This window comes from Marmota marmota, unplaced genomic scaffold (genome assembly GCF_001458135.2).
Source record: "Marmota marmota marmota unplaced genomic scaffold, marMar, whole genome shotgun sequence".
Lineage (NCBI taxonomy): Eukaryota > Metazoa > Chordata > Mammalia > Rodentia > Sciuridae > Marmota > Marmota marmota.
This window is the reverse complement of record NW_025999932.1, coordinates 24,394,175-24,415,585: the sequence shown is the minus strand read 5'-3', so window position 1 is coordinate 24,415,585 and position 21,411 is coordinate 24,394,175. Positions and strand designations below refer to the sequence as shown.

Below are 21,411 nucleotides of genomic sequence, written 5' to 3'. Positions count from 1 at the left end.
ACTTACATTCTAATTTTTACTGGTTTCTTCCTTCACAAATGCATTTATCTATCTTTCTGTTTTCTCAATAATGTCTTTTGGTAGTGGTAAAGGGACAGAAATGGAAAGATAAAGTGACTCCTAAGATGTCATCGCTAACAACATTGATGACACTTTTGCTTTATGAGACGTGTACAAAATGAATCCCAAGGAGTAAACAGATCTTCAGAAACAAGAAGACTTGATGATGAACCTAGGTGGCTGCAAATATCATTCCCCACTTTACAACTGGGGAAATTAAAGAAGAGCTGAGCTCAAATACTGGACACAATGGAAGTCCCTATCACTCTTGCTGCAATATCCTCACATCCCTGAATCAGAAAACAACCATTAATTCCTTTAGTCCCAGCAAGGGAGGGATTCCCACACTGGTCCCTGTGTTATTCCTTCCTGTCTCTATCCTCCAGTTACTTCATCTTCCATATTAGAGGCTCTCAATGTGGCTGTACATAGGACCCACCTATTCATTTAAAAGAATTCTGATGCCTGGGTCCTTCTTCTGCATATTCTGACTTTATTGCTCTGGTTTGTGTCCTGAGCTTTAGGTTAAGTCTCACTGAACAATCAATGCAAAGAGTCTCTCAGGACCTATGGCCCTTGCCCAGAGTCAGCCTCACAGCTTGTGTGCCCAAATGGCTCAGAGACACATGCTCTGTGTTGGTTAATTGGTTGGTTGGTAAAATTGACCATTTTAGCCATTTTTAAGTGCATAGTTCTATGGCAAGAAATACATTCACATTGTTCTACAATGGAATGTTTGCTTTTTATGGAAAGAGTATACTCTGTTATTTTAAATGTGTTTATCCTTAGGAACATTGAATATAAAAATGCAGATGTTTGGACTCTGGCAACCAAAAGTGAATATGGCCTTCAGCAACAGTCACTGGGATGGGGTGACAGCACTGCACCCCCTTCGGGCACAGCAAGTGTCTCTGGGTTGCCTCCTCATCCTGAAGTGACTCCCAGCCTGGTTCCTACAGACAGGCTCTGTCCCAGTCCATCAGCAGGGCCACACCTTTTCAAGCCTAAATATATTCTGTTTTTTTTTTTTTTTTTTTTTTTTTTTTTTTNCCGAAAAACCTTCCCTGTCCACCCACCCCAAAATAGCCTTCCAGTCACCCTCTGTTGCGTCACTGTTTTATTTGCTTCCCAGCAGTTATTCATGTCTGGTGATTTCTTGTTTAGTTACCATTGTTACCCTCACTCCATGCGTAATGACAACTCAGGCTACCGTGCACAGGGCAGAATTTCAGAAGTGTCATCCATCCTAAGTCACTTAACCTTCATGACCCCCTTTCATGGTAGACTCTTGCATTATTCCTATTGTACAGAAAAGGAAACTGAGGCAGGAGGGGGGATGGGGGGTGACTGGTCCAAGATTCTACCTTGGTAAGCTGTGCTCCCATCACTACCAAAATATCAGTGCTTCAACTACAAAAAGACAATCAAAATTTTAAATGAGCCAAGGACTTAAGTAGATATTTCTCCAAAATAAAAAAGTTATAAAAATGGCCCATAAGCACATGAAATGATGCTCAAACCTGTCAGTCAGAAGAAAAATGCAAATTAAAATCACAGGAAGATACCCTTTCATACCCACTGGAATGGCTTAAATTCTTTTTCTTTTTTTTTTTTTTTTTTTTATCTCATGCCCCTTTCCAGCCACTGCCTCACTGTCTCTCTCTTCCTCTCCTTCCTCTCCCATTTACTCCTCAAAACCCTGAACTCTGTCTTTCTCCTTCTCCACTGCACTGAAACCACTCTGTCAAAGACCAGTGACCATACACTGCCAAGTCACAGGGACACGTGCAACGAACTCTAATTCTCTGTGCCCACTGGATGATCTCAAAAACTGCATCCTTGGGAGTCTCTATGATCATGCTGAGTCCTGTCCCTCTTTGCCTCTTTCTATGCAGGATTCCCTTTTGCCCCATGGCAAGAGGGGAGATATATTGCGCACTTGTGGCTTGCTACTACCCACTAACAAGTCCAAATATGGTGGATTGGTCAAAGGCTCAAAGATAGTCCAATAGACCTGGTTCTGAGTTCCCAACTGTGTCACTTATATGACATACACACTAGGATTCAGGGCCAGTTATCCAACTTGGCCCCTAATTTTTTTTTATTTAAAAAAATGGAGACAATAATTTCCACTCCAAAATAATGCAAGAGTATGTGAGAATGTACACAGAGCTCTAGACTAGAACATCACTGTCTGGTAAAACTTTCTGAGAAAATGGCAATGTGCCACACATGGGCTGGTCAATATGGAAGGTACTAGGTACCCGTGGCCAATGAACACTGGCAATGGGTCTTGTATGACTAAGTTAAATTTTTAATTTTATGTAATATTTATTAATTTAATTTAAGTTGGCTTAATTACACGGGGCCAGTGGCTCCATTGCTGGTAGCACAGCTCTGGAGTGATAAACACTAAAGAAGCATCAGCAAACACAGCTACTACTCTCATAAGTCACTATTAACAGAGGGAATAAAAATAGCCAACCTCTCCAGTCCAAACGTCCCACCTGAGCCTCAGGCTCTGCAGAAACAGTTGAGGCCTGGTCCTGTTAGAGGATCTTATGCTCAGGAAAGTGACTAAAATTTATAAAGAACATAATAAACATTCAGCAATTGTTTTGTCCCAACAATTTGCATCTGGTGAGGAGGCAGACATGGATTCATGGTTTCCAGGACACTGGGGAATGAAACTTCACTACACTCAAGTAGAGATTCCCCACTGCTTGGTTCTCTAGAATCTGATTACAGAATTGCACAGGGTTAGTGGCTCCACACTGGAAAGCACAGCTCTGGAGTAATAAACACTAAAGAAGCATCAGCACCTGCTCCTGCCTGGAGCCTGTACTAGGACTCTCTGCTACTGGTAAATTCTTACATCTGTGTCATAATTAGCACCTTTCTGTGAATCACCATCACTGTGACCAAGCCTGATCCAAATGACCCCAGATACCTCCACATGGATCCCCACCACCTTCCAAAGCCCCAGATAAAGTTTGTCATTTTTGTCCCCTCTCCGAGAGTTCACTTCCCTTCCCTCTGTATTCCACCCTCTCAACTGGCTGAGCCTGAGCCATTCTAGACCGCTTCCAAGCACTAAATCCAACTGTACAGACTCGAATTACTTCACACGCTGTTGGAGGAAACCTTGGAGATTATCTTCTCCCATTTTCTGATTCTAGAAATTAAGAAACCAAAATGAGATCAATAAAGGTAAATTCATTAGGGTTCTCTGGAATAACAGAATCAATAGTGTGTGTGTGTGTGTGTGTGTGTGTATGCATGTGTGAAAGTATGAAGAGAGAGAAAAATACTTATTTTAAGGAATTGTCTCACACAATTACGGAGGTTGGGAGGTTTAAAATCTCCAGGGCAGGCCAATAGACTGGAGAGAGAGGAAGAGCCAATATTGCAGTTCAAGTCCAAAGGCCATCTGCTGGCAGAATTGCTTCTTGCTGGGGGAGGAAGGATGTCAATCTTTTCTTCTATTCAGACCCTCAGCTGACAGCATGAAGCCTACCCACCTTATGGAAGACAATCTGCTTTACTCAAAGTCCACCAACTTGAAAGTTAATCTTATCCAAAAATGCCCTCACAGAAACATCCAGAATCCTGTTTGACCAGATAACTGGGCACTGTAGCCCAGCCAAAGTTGACACATAAAATTAGCCATTGCCAAATTAAGGTGGCTTGACCAAAGGCACTGAAATAAAGCCAGGGGAAAAAACTAAGATAAGCTTTTTAAAAATACAAGAGCATAATTTCCTTCATAGCTAAAAGTCTATTAAAACATAGAAAATTTTTTATAAAAAGCATCTATACTTAGTATAGTAAGTTCTAAATAATAATAAGCTCTACTTATTATTAACATCTGTAATTATAATAACAATATAACACAAAGTCCATATTTATTGAGTAAGGAACATACTCTGTGCTTACAGCTTTCACAGTATCACTGCAAACTGCAAACCTACGGCATTGTTGTGAATTTTTGCAACCACTGTGTGTTCTATTCTCAAGTTAGCATGCATATATCCAGATTCAAAGATGTATTTCAATTGGGATGATTTATTTTTGTTTCTAAAACTAAAACCATAACATTAAGTGCTGACACCTAAATGCCCATATATACGTCTGAACTTTTAAACTACTGCCCCCTTAGGTTCCTGGCAACAAAATTAACTTTAAAAGGTTGATATGCATCACCTCTTTGGAACCTTTTTTCCAATCCAGGACATTTATCAGACATTTCCAAAGTAAACCAAAGCTGTACATTTGCTAATCGGAGTTTATGCCATTATTTCAGACAACACAGTCACTACCAAAGTCCACAATCCCTTATCCAAAATCTTAAATACCAAAAAGATCTAAAAACAGAAAGCTTTCATACCTCATTTAATAGCAAAACATAACCTAAACCCAAATAAAGCTATTTATACTCTATTTTGAAATCTCACTTAGCACAAATGTTCATGTTTCACTTCAGAAATATTAATGTATTCAATGCAAGATGCTGTCCCAGACCCCTCTAGGAATGTCATGTTGTATATGATACAGGCATAAGCTAAAAATGTGAAGAAGTGAAAATTCCTGCACATACTTGGCCCTAAGATCTACATAGACCCCATTTTTATAAATGAGGTCCCCAAGGTTCAAAATGAACCCAAATATAGCCCCATCAGATGTCAAAGCCAGTGCAGGGATTCCTGACCACCGTGCCCTATCCAGTCACACTTCCACACGCAGTTACAGAGTGGGCTGCTGGCCATCAGGTACCACTGGAAACCAAGAACTCTATTTTGTGGACACTGGAAGGTACATGATCTGTTCAAACATATGTGATCTCATCAGAACCAGATGCAGAAGTCCCATGCAGCCCCCTTTCATTGATTCTAGGAAGAAATCAAAAATTTCTCCCAAAAGAAATAAAAGAGGGAAGGAAGGGAGGGAAAGACAAATTTGGAGTTTTCCATTTCCCCCAAAAGATCAACTACAAAAGATTTTAAAAACTACTAAAAATTCATTCCACATCTGTCCATCCTTCCTACCTAAGTGGAATGAAGAGAATTCACCAAAGCTCATATGATTACTCAGCAATCATCATTATTTCAAGTACATCAAGTAGCAGAAATAGCCAAGGATGACCACAAGCCTTCGATGCAGGCAGCAATGAAAAGGGAAGGTCAAATGGCTGTCAAGTCTACTGAGATGTGGCCGGAAATTGGTAGAAAAACACCAGGAGCCAGAGGAGCCTAAAAATGAAGAGGAGAACCCAGAGCAAAGCCAGAACCTAAACACAGGCTCAGTTTGGGAGTGTTGTATGGTGCCCAGGGCGAACTTGCACCTGCTGCCCTTCCTACTGTGAGCTGGAATCAAAGAAAAAAAAAGGTGTTCAGTAGCAGTGATAAGACACACTTTGAGTTTTAGTAGTTGTTAAGCTAGTACCCTAGCTTTCGTTCTCAGATACCAGCGGGCTCTTCCCTTCTTTATCCATTTCCTTTCATTGGAAATGTTTTTAAACAATAAGTAGTGGCCTAGGAACTGGCTGAGATAGAGGGGCTTTGCTTAGAGCCCTCGACTTCAGCATGTCTCAGAATCACCTGGAGGATGTCATGCAGATTGCTTGGCCCTGTTCCCAGAGTTTCTGATTTCAAAGGCCTGGGCTTGGGCCCAAGAATCTGCATTTCTAACAAGTTCCCAGGTGGTGCTGCTGACCTAGAAAAGTGCTGGTCAATAGAAAGACAACATGAGCCAAACATGCAATTTAACATTATCCAATGGCCACATTACAAAAGTAAAATCTGATAAGTGAGATTAATTTTAACAATGCACTTTACAGAGTCCCCCAAATGTTATAATGTCAACATGTTAACAATATCACATTATTAAGGGGAGATTTCATGTCCTTTTTGTCAGACGAAGGCCTCAAACTCAAGCGTGCATTCTGCATTACAGCACATCTCAATTTGGACGAGCCATGTTGACAGTGCTCAACAGCCACATGGGGCTTCAGACTGCTGTACTAGACAGCATAGGTACAGAAGATGGTCATTGTATGAGAACTAGAATGCACATAGCAGGCTAACTGGCATTAAGTCTGAGTGACAATACCTGATATAGAGAAGTTAGGCCTCTCTAAGGGATGGGAAGGTGGAACTGCCAGGAACTCTGTGTGTGTGAGGGATCAGAGGACTTTTGAGGACAAGAAAGCAAATAGCAAATATTCACCTGAGCAATTAATGGCATCCTCTGTCACAGTCAAGATTGATTTCCTACTTAAGAATCCATTTCCTATCCCCACAAAGAAAGGAGAAAGAATCCTTAGGTCATGTCAGAAAGGTCACAGCACTGGGAAGCAGTCTTCTGACTTCTGCACTCTGTCCATACAGAACAGGACCAGATGCATTCACACCCGAGTTAGCCCTGGGGTGACACATTGGTTGGCCACGCTAGCCCTGGGCCTGCGACCTTGGCACCTCCAAGATCCATAATACAGGCCAGACCAATCCTCATGGTGCCAGTTTCTGAGGCAGCAGGGCCACTAATGACAGCTATAAAAATGCAAGTGACACAGTGGTCATCAGGCAAGAGGCCCATTGGCAAATGCCCCTCAGGTCACAGCGACCTTGCCCATACAAGAACAGCAGATGCCTGCCATTGTGCCCAAAGCTCAAAGGAAATAATACTCCTGGCTTTCGTTTTCATCCATCTCTTTATTCATGTTATATTAAGATATCTACATACAATAAAATGCAATCTTTTTGATGTACAATTCTGCGAGTTTTGACACACAGTCATGTAACTACACCAGAATTAAATTATAGAAGAGTTCCATTGCCCTCCTGATTCTTTGTAGTCAGCCCTCCGTAAATCTCTACTCCCTGGAAATTCTTGATCCATGTTTCCATAGTTTGGATTTTCTAGAATATTACTGAAATAGAAGCATACAATATGTAGTGTCTTCATACTGTATTCTTTGGTTTTACATAATTTGCAATTTACCCATAGAGGCTCATGTATGTCCCTACTATTTTAAGTTTTTCAAATTGTGGCAAATTATACATCATATAGAATTGACCAACTTAACTATGTTGAAGTGGCATTAAGTAACAGTGGCATCAAAACACATTCTCATTGTTGTGAACATTACTGCTGGCTCTATTCTTAGAGACTACCCTCATCACAGTATTAATTTTTAACTTTAATTCCACTCCAGGTCCCTCAAGAAAAATCTGAAACTCTGACAGCACATCCTGTTGGGAAAAGATATGAATAAATCGAGGCACATCTTAGAATGCCCAGTAAAGTCCAAGTTCCAGTCTGTGGTCCTAGAGTGATTAAGAGAGCCGCTTTTCATTCTCAGAAGCATCTTGATTTAATTTTTTTAAAGTATATGACTGCATCTGCCACAGGGAAAAAGTTTCTCTGAAGCAGTCCTGTGGGAAAGACAAAATTCTAAGTCGCCATGGGAAGGTATTTAACAATGCATACATACCTGATACTCACTTCTAAGATTTTTATCTGCACATGCCTATAAAATATCACTGCACCAGAAGCAATACAAAAACAAGAACAATATCAGAAGCAATCCAAGTAGCCATCTATAGAAAGCTGGTTACATAAACTGTGGTCTAACTACAACCCAAAAAAAGAATGACGCTCCCTATTGTTCTAATATGGAAAGAGCTATAGAACATTCCTTCAAGTGAGTAAAACAAAGAACAAGATACAGAATATACTATTTCTTTTATGTAAGAAAGGCAGATGGTGATAGGAACAATGTATAAAGAAACCCTCCCCCAAAGAATTAGTGTATCTAGCTATGGATGAAGGGCTGGGTGGTCTAGAAGTGGGGTAGGGAACAATAAACCTTCTTTAGATATATTTTCTAATATCTTTAAAGTTTTTAACAGTGTTTATAAAATAAAAAGAAAAAATAGACTGAAATATTCCTTGCAAACAGAACTTCCAAATTTAATGGTATGAATTTTTTGTTATAATCAAATTATTTCAATATTCAGATAATCAATACATTTGCCCTTTTAGCACTTAAATATACTCAATACCCCTCAAATATCTGAAGACTTCTTTTTAAAATTAATTCATTTTTTGATTCTCCCTTTTCAAAATTCATCATATAGTTTGGCTGAGCATGAGAAAGTTCCTTCTGACCATGTGCCATAAATCTAAACACACAAAAAAAATTAATGACTCCAAATTCTCTGCAGGAGCCCATGCTCATTCCTTTGAGGGAACAATGTGCACTGAAAACAAGAATCGTTTTAAAGTAAACGAAAAAATTGCTCCAAACTTAAAAACACTGTTTTAATATTGTTTCAATTTGCACATTAAATGGCAGCTTAAAAACAATGTCAAGCATTTTCTAAGCTCTTACTTTTCTTTATTTTTTCAATTTTAAATCTGGGAATCACATTAGAACTAATAGGGCTGACCCTGAGATAGCCCCCCAAAACCTAAACTGATATTGACTCCATGTTTTACCATTAAACTACTTAACTTCAAGTTTGCATTTTTAAAATCTGGTCCTCAAGATAATCTCTAAATTTCTAAGCATTTCTTTCTTTCTTTTTTTTTCTTTTTGCAAAAAAATAAAAAAGGATTGTTTTTAGCTGAGAAGAAACAATATACCTTAAAGTGTATTGTTTAGTTTTCACAATTTTGTTCTTTAAAATGGGAAGGACCTGATCATGGTTTTCAGGATGCTAAGGCACTATTGACTTTCAATGACAATACCTGTTTATATAATAATGATTTAAAAAAAAAAAAAAAAGAATAGGAAAGCACTAATTAGGTGGCTTTCTCGTTAAATTTATAAGCATAAATAAAAGTCACAGCAACTTGGTCATGGAAACCATCGCTCTCAATGCAGAGCACCTGACAAAGAGTTTTAAGTCCCCAACTATGGTTGGTCACACCACCTGCCTCAAACAAGTCTCTCTTCATTAAACTTTCCTTCAACCCTCAGCTTCTTAACAAAACCACGTGGAATCTAGAAGTCATCCTAAAATGTTCACCAGCGCCCCTTGCAGAGCCCAGGCCCAGAGATCACAAATGCCTTTGAGGAATAGCAGAAGGAGAGACTTGCCACACTGACCAGAGCCCAAAGCATAGGCGGTTCACTCTGGAAAGGTCATACTGAGTGAAATGAGGTAGAAGGTTCCAGGAAAGGAGCCACACTTGGTGGCTGTTGTCAAGTGATTGTGGTCATCAGAACCCATCACCTTTGATAGCATCCCTGGTAAGGACCTAGGCAGATGGTGCAGACTCCACTGATCAGTCACAAGAAGGGGAGTCATAAGGCCAGAGAGCCCTGAATGGAGCCCATTAGGTCACTGAGACCTAGAAACATGCTGTCAGCTTTTAACAAAAGAAAATTATCATAAGGAATTAACACTTCACGGGATGTGCATACCTGTAATACATTGGAGTCTCTATTTTAAAACACACTGTAAACCATCATATCCCAGTAATTTCTAAGAGATGTAAGAGATCACTATCTTGGTCAAGTTCCCCAATGAGAAAGGTGTGTCTGCTGGGCAGATAAAATGCTGTAAGAATTCACACTAAATTCCTTTTCCTCTTCCCATGTGACACTGTGACACATATAAAGCCAGCTATATGATTTCTACATTTTAAGGAGGAAACAAATGCACAAATACTGCCCCTTCCCATTCTCCTCCTGTAAAGGACCTTTAAGCTCTTTGTTCTATATTGTTTAATCTAGTAGCCAGAGTGTGCATTTCTGAGGCTGTGTCTTTAGATACTCTATTCTGTTCACTAATCAGCATTGTATCTACAAAGTGAGAAGTCAGGGTTCAATCTGTTTCATCCTTGTCAAAATTATTGGGTGAGACCAGAAACATTCTGATGTAAGAAAATCTTCAAACTATGGGGAAACTTTCACCAGTAGGTATCTTTGACATTTGCCTATTTCATTTAACTTGCTATGTTCTTAATATGCTCTAATGAATGTCAAGGCTGAATTTAAAAAAAAAAACAAATTGAAATGCACATGTGACAATAAAATGTAATAGAAAAAAATATATAGTTTTTTAATTTGGCAGAGAAATTCTTTGAAGGACCAATACCACTGCACTTTGTGCAAGATTGTGATTTGGAAGTCATTTTTCCATCTTCAAGACCACTGCTGGGTTATGAATCTCTTGCAGAAGGCTGTGATAGTCTAGGAAAGAGATAGCAACTATATTACATCTGGAGAAAAAAATGTGATACTGAAAAATATTAGGTTTCATAATTAGTATTTTTAAGCCCAAAACATTAAACAGGCAAAGTTGATATTTTTTAAGTTAATAAGGTTTCAATTTCCCATTTAAAAAATAATAAACCCTAAACTCCACTAGCTCAAAAAAACAACAACAACAAAAAAAAAAACAACTGATTAGTATACTACTGGTCTTTTAAGTTATCTTTTTGTTTCTCTTTCTGCACCCAAGAAAGGAATTTTTTAAAATTTTTTATTTGGGTTTCAATAAAGGCTTTTATCCTCACTGATAACATAACAAAATAACATTGTGATGATTCATGTACATGTGAAGCTATAACAGTATATAAATGTCTTTTACAAAATTCGGTTCAGTCAAATAACTGCATAATAGAAAGCAAATAAAGAAACCAATTACCACATAACCTACATTTTACAAGATTTAGAAGTAAGTTGCTGGGAACTAAGAAAATATTATCCTATTAAATACGTAGATACACATGCATACACACACACACACGGAGTTTAAGTTTCTAGGTTAATTTCCCCGACTAAATTGAATCTATCAACAATGAATTATAATAATTGCTGAGCTCTGGTCATTAAGATTTTCCTTTCCTTCTTCTTAGAAGGCTGTTAGCCTTGGACAAAATGTCTACCAAGCTTCTTGTCTAGCAAGCTTCCTTTGCTGTAAAAGTCCATCTCCCAGCTCTTCACTCCCAGAGTTATTCTGTGCCTCATGCCATGGCTCTCCTACCCAGGTCTTCACTTTTCCCCCCAAACTGGTTGGGGTCCCAAATTACCCAACTCTTGGGCTTCTTAATTCCAATGCCAGAAATTTGATTTACTGAACCCCAGAGCTGCAGGATCCCCTGATCCAATCAATATTCCAATTTTACCCCCATGGAAGCCATCTATACCGTGAAATATGCCTCACTGTGATCTATTCAAAGACACTTGCATCTTTAAAAAGTTGACTATTAACCCAAAGGATGGTGTAGAATTCCAGGAAATGTGAACAATAAGCATGGAAACACCTAAGCCACCAATACCAACCTATTTGGCAGCCAGTCATCCCTGCCCTAGGTCTGCCCAGGGTCATCTCTTCCAGCTAGCACTGCTTTTTGCAGATGCTCCCCTCCTGCACTGTGTAATCACAAACTAGCTAAGAACATCAGGGTGGTGGCCCCATGGGACAAAGGCAGAACCCCAGGAAGGATGGGGCCAGGCAAGAGGTAAGTGCAGCCAGTGCATAAATGGAAAGTTGGGGGATGGATTGGTGGCTCTGTCACTGTAGCTGAAAGAACAGATCTGGTGGCTGTCTTCTGTCCTATTCCTGTTAAAATTCTCTGCCAAGTTAAAGAACCGCATATATTTTTTCTATCACGTCTTTCTTTTTGACTAAGCTAAAATTCCTATTCTCCAAATTGGTCTAAATAAAAGCCGGTTGAGTTGAAATATTTTACAACACCGGGTGGCTTCAAGTGAAAAAGAGACATGATAATGGGATTCATTGATCAAAACCACTTAAATCTACTATGACAAAAGTAAGTTCAGCGGACTCATCAACCCCTCTCCCCTCCTCACCCACAGACAACCGAATATACCTGCTCCCTCACCTGCATTTGTAAACCTGAGGTTAGGTGTAACTCAACTTCTCTTCCTCAGTCCTCCCACCAAATCCAGAGCAATACGTTTTTAAGAGTACATCACATAGTCCGTGGACAAAGTCCAAAGGGGAAAGCACACGTAATAAAGTCCAAGTCCCCCCACAGCTTCCCTCTTCCTAACCACCTGTCCTCCACAAAAGCAACCCATACATCCTTCCAGAATTAGCCCACGCATATTTCTTTATCATCAGGATTAGCAAAACATACAGATTATTTTGTACCTACCTACCCAAGCCACTTCCAATATCTTGGAAATTTGCCCATTCTGGTCCACATAAAATCTCCTTATTACTACTAACAGCTAATCATATGCCCTTGGATGTGTGTAATATCACTTGATTATTCCCTCACAGTAGTCAAATAGATACTCACGTTCCTCTTGTGCTACAAAAATGTCCTGCTTACTCTAACTTCTAAATGATCTCATTTGGGAGTTTTTAGTCCCCAAACCCAGTCCCACCACCATCCGCTCCAGCCTCTTAGCTTTGCTTCTCTTTTGCTCTCTGTGCCTACTCTCATACCTACTCTTTCTTCTTCTCCTTCTCCTTCTCCTTCTCCTTCTCCTTCTTCTTCTTTTTTTGGAACAGGGTATTGCTAAGTTACCCAGGCTGCCCTCTAACTCCTGATCTTCCTGCCTCAGTCTCCCAGATAGCTGGGATTACAGGCATGCACCTGCAGTCCTGGCTGCACATCCGCTCTCTCCTATCTCTTGCTCCTGCATTTCCACCGACTTTATTCTGCGCCTCAGCATCCTTCTCCCGCACTATCACAGTGCAACTGACCTCCTTTGTTTCTTGTCCTCCCTCTCATCCATCCTCCAAAATGCACCCAAATGCACTGAATCACAATTCTTTCCACATCTGTCTCCAGCTTAAAATCCTTCAGCAGCTGCCCTTCACACTCAATGAAGGGAAGGCTCATTGGCACCCTCCACATGCTCCCCACAGGGTCCCCCTCATTGTCGTCATGCTGATTGAGTAATGTCATGCTGACTGTGGTCCTCAGACAACATCAGGCCTCCTACTTCTCTTCCTTTGCTCCAACTGGGCCCTCCTCCTGGAACATGCCAAGGTCCCGTTTCATCTAACTCTTTACCCAGGCTTCCAGACAGCTACGCCACCACCCAGGAGGTCATCTTTGACCCTTCGAACAAGCCCAGGCTTCCCCAGCTGCCAGTGCCTGTTTCAGCCTCCCCTGGGGTGACAACACAGTATAATCTCCTTTCCCCTTCACCTGAGCTCCAGCAGAGGTGGAATCCTGAATGGCTCACCTCTATGACACTCATGTGGTCCTTTCACACAAACTGGTACAGAAAGTGAAAGAGAAGCAAAGCTGACAGGCTGGAGGGGACGGTGGTGAGGCTGGGCTTGGGGACTAAAACTCCCAAATGAGAAAACTGCCTGAAGAAGTCACTGTGGGTGTCAGAGGAGAGGACTAACAGGGCTCTCGGGCAGGAAGGGGTCCAGGGTAGGAGGCTAACAATCACAACAGGAGCATTTAGAGGCTGGCCAGTTAGAAGATGAGGTCCTCATGTAGGAACCTTAGGATAAGGAAGAAAGAACTAGGGATGACTCTGGATTGGTTTTAGGATCAAGAAACTTAAAATAAATGCAGTATCTTGACCACTAGGGCTGGAAAGGATTGTGATTCAAATTTCAACCCACTCAAACACTAACATTTTCAATAACATCCTGCTGCCACCAATCCAATCGGGCTGCCTACTGGGCTAAGTGCGGAAGTGTTAATTGTCTAGAATTTCCCCCGCACTGCAATTTCCTGGGCTTGATCAAACGCCCATATGGAACTTCATTTTCTCCTTTTATGACTGAAGGATTATCACTCAGCCCTCACATTTCCCCTGGGGAAGCGGAGGCTCCAGATGCGCCAACCCTCGTTATAGGATTTTCCAAGAGCTATGCATATTTTCTTTGTACATGTAGCTTTGCCATTTATTATTCATTCTACCAACTATCTAATCTAATAATGTGCTGAGCTTTCTTTATAAATCATGAATTAGCTATGTGGCATTTTGGTGAACAGTAAAACTGTCAGGGTGTGATGTGTGGAAGTCTTGTGCAGCAGAAATTTCCTCTCGCTATCCATCCTGAGAAAATAACATGAAACTAGCCAACGGTAACTATGTTTTTCTAAGATTTTCAATTCTAAAGGAAGATAGAAGCTATGGTCTCATCATTTGCTTATTTGATCTAACACATATTTATTAGAAGCCTACTACATAACAAGCACTGCACTAGGTGCTAAGAAATAAAAACAAATGAACATAATTCAGCTCCTTCAACACCCCGTTATGTACCAAGGAGGAAGCAAGCAAAATGTCAAACTGGGTCACAAGATGTAGTCATAGTTCTGTTCCCTTAACACAGAGAAGGCAAATTAGAGGGCCAATGGGTTCATTCAAACATGATTCATTTGGCCCAAACTGTGTTTTTAAAAACGTGACTCAGTATTTTAAAAAACTAAATCAAGAGATTTCACAAAATTAAGCTAAATTTAATATTTTCACCTTCTCTTGGAAAATACATTAAAATATCTACAATATTGATTCACATTCTCACAAAACACAAGTCCCCCAGAGCCAAGTTGCAGCTGCCCCTCTGTGTGGAGCTATGCCCTCTGCAGGGTGCAACCCAACCATCATGTCCCCAGCTCTGTCAGCTTTCTGCTATGAGCATTAGTCATCAAAAGTGAAAAACAAGAGGAAGACTGCGAGGACAGTGTGACTCAAGAAAAATCAGAGAGAGAATAATTCTCTGAAGCTGTGAGGAACCCTCCTGTATGCTGCATATGCAAACGTGGAACACAGAGCACAGTTCACTCATGTATGTAAAACTGGAGCTGCCAAGGGCATCTGCACCTCCACCCTCTGCTCCAAGAGTCATCCATCATATACTGGGCAGCAGAGAACATCAGAAATTCCCGTCCTCTTCTAAGACGGAAGTCCTTAACATCAGATATCAAAATGTGAGATATTTCTTATCTTCCCTCTTCCCGATCAGGCTGTAAGGATTCTATCTTCTATTTCCATTTGCTGTGGTTATTTGTCTATGGGTATCCAATGCTGTGCTAAAATAAAAATGTAACGTCTCTCCCCATGTGTCTCCAGCACTTAGAATTGACCTGTTCTCAGCCTCATTAGTAATCAGGAAAAGCCAATTACAATTACAATTAGGAAACCTTGTCACAAAAGTCCATGGCCAGAATGTCATAAAATAAGAAGGAAACTCACAAACAAGAGGCAGTCACTTTTAAGAGCAATTGACAATAATCAGTAAGGTTGAAGGGGCAGATGCTCTGTGACCCGCACTGGGACTAGTAATACATGCCCCTGAGTGGTAGCTTTTGACCTTTTCCCTCTGACCCTCAGTGAGAAATTCATTTTACATCATGGCCTGGTCCATGTGCATATGTGTATGCCCCACCCCCCACATATTTAACAGAAAGAACCATTTAACAAAACACCTTTATAATGCACAGTTTATTATTTATATAATATACAATTCATAATTTTAATTTTATGTTAGTTACACTCTATTAACTTGATTTCATGACTCATTAATGGATGACAGTTTGAAAAACAGTGGCCTAGGAATACCTCGCAGGTATCTATGGAGTTATCAGAAATTTTGTTGCATTAATTTTGCTACGATTTAAAAATTAAAAATCATCTCAATGCCCATCAACTTCAGACAGGAAAAAAAATTTTATATTCACATGATGCTCTTCCCATAGAACAGTTAAAGAGAATGATATAAATGAATCTATTTTAATGTCCCCCCAAATGCTAGTATTTTTGCTTTAAAAAGCAGGCTACATATACTCTGTATGCTTTCATCACACAAAATAAAACTGTATATATTTCCTTGGATAGATACATACATAAAGTAAAAGTATAATATCATTTAAGAAAATGCTCACACCTATTTCTATAGTGGTTTTCTTGGGGATGGTACATAGGGAAGGGATTAAGATAAGGATTTGAAGCTGTAGTTGTATCCAAATTATTTTACTTCTATTATTTATTTTTTTTGTAAAATGCAAAGATAAAGCATAAGGTGTGCATTCAATATGGATGTGCATTCAAATTGAATATTGTTTATATATTTTTTAAAGTCATAAAATAAAAATATAAAATAAGTTTTAAAAGATTACCTTTTCAACGTACACTTTCTCTCCTAAGACAGGAACTAAGTGAACATCGGAGGTTTTGAAAATCCATTCTCTAATACCCTGCAGCTCTCAGAGGGTACGGTATCAACAAGAAGCTTTGACATTAATATTTCAGTTTTACAACACCTTGGGCCAGAAGGTAAAATGAACTTAAGTGGTTGGTTTTCAGAACTAGTAAAAACTGGACTTTGGAGAAACTACGATCACCTGGGGTTTCTGAACATTAAAATGCTCTACTCCCAAATACACACTGCTTAGTCTGAAACTTTGGTGGTTGAAATGCTGCCTGGTGCTGAACATGCATGATTTTAGCTGACTCCTTGCATGGCCACCTGCTAAAGTAACGTAGAAAGACTTTTCAGGAACCAATTACTTGTGGAATAATAATGCTGACTATTTTCTGTGGGTAAGTCTCCTGGAAGAACAGTAGGGTCACTTATCAGAGATGCCACTCATTCTCATACCTGTGACTTCTGTGACTCTAAAGGTTGGCGTTTCCCCCACCCAGAATGTGGACCCCACTGCCATCTTCACTCTCCAGAAATAGCTTTGCGCAGACCTAGGATGCAAAGCAGTATCCAAAATCGGCTTGACCTAAGCCAATATTCCTCAATAGTCATTCTGTGTGTGTAGTTTGAATATCTCCAAGCTCAAACTATGTCTTGTGAAATTTGTAAGTTCTCCTGAGTAATAAAGCAATAAATTATATGCTGGAATTCACCATTAACACTTGAAATCAGTGTTAATGTGACTTTTCTGTCTAATATAGTTGTCTGTATGCAAGACACAAAGTTCACCCACTATCTTATTTTCAAAGGAAGCTTTGGATCATGGAAAGAAAATGGTAAATGGGATAAGAGCACTTAAATTTGCGTTGCATTTTGGCTACACAGAAGCTTTCTGACTTTGGACAAATGTTTACTGTTTGCAACTTAGGTTCTTTGTTTGTATTTTCTCACATATTTGTATGAGAATCAAATAAGTTCAGGTGGGTGAGATAATTTCTGCACAAAATAAGCATTGTGAAAACATAGGATGGTGCTTTTATTTGTGGCAACATTAATGAGCGTAATGTCTATATCCCATTATGAGATGCAAATTAACACAGGAGATTGCTATTTCCCATATTTGTACATTATAGCCCATTCAATTTTTTCTACAGCTCTTATTGCTATAGTCCTAATGGGTTTAATATTTCTCTCAACTATTAATTTGAATTCTTTCTATTTTACAATTTCTTTTTCATTTTGAGAGAACAGGCACTCAGATTGTTTCTCAAAATGAAAACCTGAGGATTCCTTTCAAGGTATCCCAGGTACCTGGCTCATCAGACCATTGAGTGATATTTGCTTTCTTTATGAAACAGTTCATTTTGTTGTGTTTCACTGGCCTCAAACTATATATCTGGCCTCAGTTTACCAATATTAGGGGAAAAAAATAATACCAAGATCATTATAGTGTTATTTTATTGTTAAAATACCCTAAGCCCAGATATCTTTAAGATGTTTTCAAACGATTTAAATGATGAAGCTTCTCCCATTTTCGACTGTCTCAAATCCAATACCCACCTCTAATTTCTGGCACTGTGAAATTACTGACTTGTGAGCAATGTTCAGATTAAAATACAAGTGACTTAGTGAATCAAATATTGGTTACACCAAATGCCGCAGTCTGGCTGGGCACAAAATAACTGAGCCACCACACACCTTGTAGATTCAAACAGCAACTCTTTATTCTCGAACTGTCACCGGCACTCTACATGCACGTTCTGGGAAAATCCACACTCCACCGGGCTCTGCGTACCAAATACTCTCTGAATCCCGCAAGAACTCAACGGGAACTCAAGGAGCAGGCGCCGAGGCAGCAGGATACGCCCTATTCCCAGCAGGATCCACCTTAAACCTGGAACCGCCCTATTCTCAGCAGGATCCACACCCTAAACCTGGAACCGCCCTAAACCCGGATCCGCCCTGGTCCTTGAGCAGGGTCACCTTTCTCAAACATTCATGCAATGTCACTGCAAATGACCTGGGTCCAAGGCAAGCCCATTTCCACAATGGAGAGTCCTCCTTCTAAGCAACATGGGGTAGGCTGACAAGGAAATTGCCATGCATCATTCCTACTTGGCTATGGCTCTCCGCAACTGCTCTTACCTCCATCTACATCAGATGTCCTTGAAAATCACAAATACCTAAGATAAATGCCATGTGTGGGCACCTCTGTCACACTGGGTCCTTCCCTCAACATGGACAAAGCAGGGTCTCTAACCCTAAGGATCTCCTCTGGCCATTAACACCAAGCAGAACCCAGGAAAGCACATTTGTACAGCCCTTGCCACATGGCCCTGAAATGAAAGCACCAGCATGCTTTCAGAGGACACCTTTATTTTGGCTCACCGTTTTGTGGGTTTTAGTCCATGATCCCTTGGCTATATTGCTGTGGCCTGTGATAACACAGTACATCATGGCAAGAGAGCATGGAAGAGGAAGTTGTCACCTCATGGTGGCCAGGAAGCAAAAGAGAGAGAAATAAGAAGCCAGGATTCCAATATCACCTTCAAGGAAGTACGCCCAATGAGCTAAAGTCCTTCACCTTCTAAAGGTTTCTTCTACCTCCCAAAATACCAATGGCTGGGACCAAACCTTCAACACACAGATCTTTGAGGAACACTTATAGCATTTACATGAAAAGTTCCATCTCCCAGTAAGGTCAAGATTTAAATTTTCTTGCCTTTCTTCATGTTCTAATTCATGGTTCAAAAGAAGGAAGCAAACTGTTCTCTGAAAGCTCACTGGGTGTGCTTCCTTGAAGGTGATATTGGAATCCTGGCTTCTTATTTCCCTCTGTTTTGCTTCCTGGCCACCATGAGGACATAGAGAATATTTTAGGCTCTGTGGGTCACACAATCTCTGGTCATGGCAAATCTACTGATGTAGTGTGAAGGCAGTATAAACAAAATGATCAGGGCTGGCTGTCTTCCAGTCCGATTCTATTCACACACACAGGTGGCAGGACAGATCTGGTACCTGGGCCATAAGCCGCTGACCCCTGTTCTGCAGATACTCACAGATTAGCCTCAGATTCACCAGTTTGAATGGTGGCTAAGGACTATTTCACAATGCTAAACCATTCATATTTTTCTTTAATTTGTATATGTAAATATCTAGACACTGCATGCATGAAGCTTAATACTTATTTTTTACACTGACAATTAGACAATTTTTTTAAAAAGATTCTTTTCATAAAAGTATTTAATGAGGAGTAAAACTTCAAAATATTAAAATTGCAGTTTTATTAATAATAATTTTATTCAAAACTTTGATATCATGAATTGTAATCAGTATTCTGCTTTTTATCCTATTGCACAATTGAATATTTTAGTGAAGATGATAATTTCGAAAAATTTTAATTTCCACACTTATTTTATATTTTTGTTGAAAATAGATTTATGTTTCATATACATTGGATAAATTATATTTTCTAATTCTCTAGATGATTAAGAATAAGTGAAGATTGTTTTAGAAATAGAAATTATGAAAGTAAAAGTCAGAAAATAAAAAGGTTAAGAATTTTTAAAGGTTTAAAAAATATTTTTTTTAAATGTTAACATGAAGGCAAACAGGCTTCTACAGAATGAGCCACATAGAGTTCATCAGCAGGACATGGTAATTTTCTTATTTAATGAAGATTAAATGACTGATCAATGCACTAAAAATGAGTAAGAAAAATATATTCATCTAGTCCAAGTTTGTAACTGGTAAGATAAAATCCCAAGAACTCTGGATGTTTTATTAAATCAAAATTTAATGAGACATGCCAATCATTGCATACAGATCAGAAGCCAGGTACTTAGTTCTCTTTCCCATCTTGCAAGATGGCAGGTGAGAAGGCTGAGAAGCTGGACACTAAGGAGAAGAAACCTGGAGCTAAGAAGGCTGAGGCTGTTGGCGAGATTAAAAAGGGAGACCCTAAGGCTAAGAAACCCCAGGAAGGGAAGCCCCACTGCAGCCAAAACCCCCAATCTGCTACAGAGTCCTGAAAAGCCATGTACAAGAAGAAGTACTCAGCTGCTAAGTTCCAGGTTGAAAAAAAGGAGGAGAAATTTCTTGCTACTGTCACAAACCAGTCAGTGGTGACAAGAATAGTGGTACCAGGGTGGTAAAGCTTCAAAAAATGCCTAGATACCATCCAGCTGTAGATGTGCCACAAAAGCTGTTGATCCATGGCAAATCCCCCGCGTAGCATGTGAGAAAACAGCAAGCCAGCATCACTCCTGGGGCCATCTTGATCATCCTCACTGGGTGCCACCGAGGCAAAAGTGGTTTTCCTAAAGCTGCTGAGCCACTGCTTGCTACTATGATGGGACCTCTTTCCCTCAGTCGAATTCCTCTGGGTAAAATACACCAGAAATCTGTTGTCCACCTCCACTAAGATGGATAACAGCAACCTAAAAATCCCAAAGCACCTCACTTATGCTTAACTCAAGAAGACGTTGCGGAAGCCCAGACACCAGGAAGGTAACGTCTTCAACACAGAGAAAGAGAAATACAAAATTACAGGGCAGCACAAGGTTCAACAGAAAGCTTTGGACTCACAAATTTTACCCCAAACCAAAGCTATTCCTAAGCTCCGGGCTCCATTAGATCTGTTTTTGCTCTAACAAATGGAATTTAGCTTCACAAATTGATGTTCTAAATTTCTTACCAAGAACCTAATTAAATAACTGATGCATTTTGAAAAAAAAAAAAACTTAATGATATTAGCATCCCATTTTCCCGAATGTGATAATAGTACAAAATAATAAATTCTGTCATTTGGGTTTTTTAATGACATCCACTCATATAAAAAATCATAATTTGTCTTCATTCTTTCAAGACTTCCATTTCAATCACATAGTTGTCAAGGTATGAGAACAAAACATATTTTATTTATTGGTTTGTTCACTCAATTTATAACTTTTAAATGTGTAAGTATACAGTATGTGGACCTCCCTTTGTATTTTGTCCCAGCCTCATAGCATAAAATATGCTTTGGTTCATTCAAATATAGAAAAACATACATTAAAAATTAATTTTTGAACTGAATTTTTGTAGAAAAAAAGGATGTTTGAAATGCAGTGTTACCTAAGAAAAAGAATTACTACTATAAATAATTTATATGCATTCAAAAAGCAAATTGGAAATACCTGAAGGCTTTATACTGTAATGGTGGTAGCATGAATGATTTTTGTCTATTGCATGTTTCAATTATATA

The 21,411-nt window shown here is 39.5% G+C and overlaps 1 protein-coding gene and 1 pseudogene across 3 annotated transcripts in view; one reads left to right on the top strand and one right to left on the bottom strand.

Annotated features, from left to right (window-relative positions):
* The window catches only part of Mtus2 (microtubule associated scaffold protein 2), a 567,575-nt gene that overhangs the window by 418,347 nt on the left and 127,817 nt on the right, over nucleotides 1-21,411 (bottom strand). The window lies entirely within an intron of this gene.
* LOC107140842 lies at nucleotides 1,404-20,907 on the top strand (annotated as a pseudogene).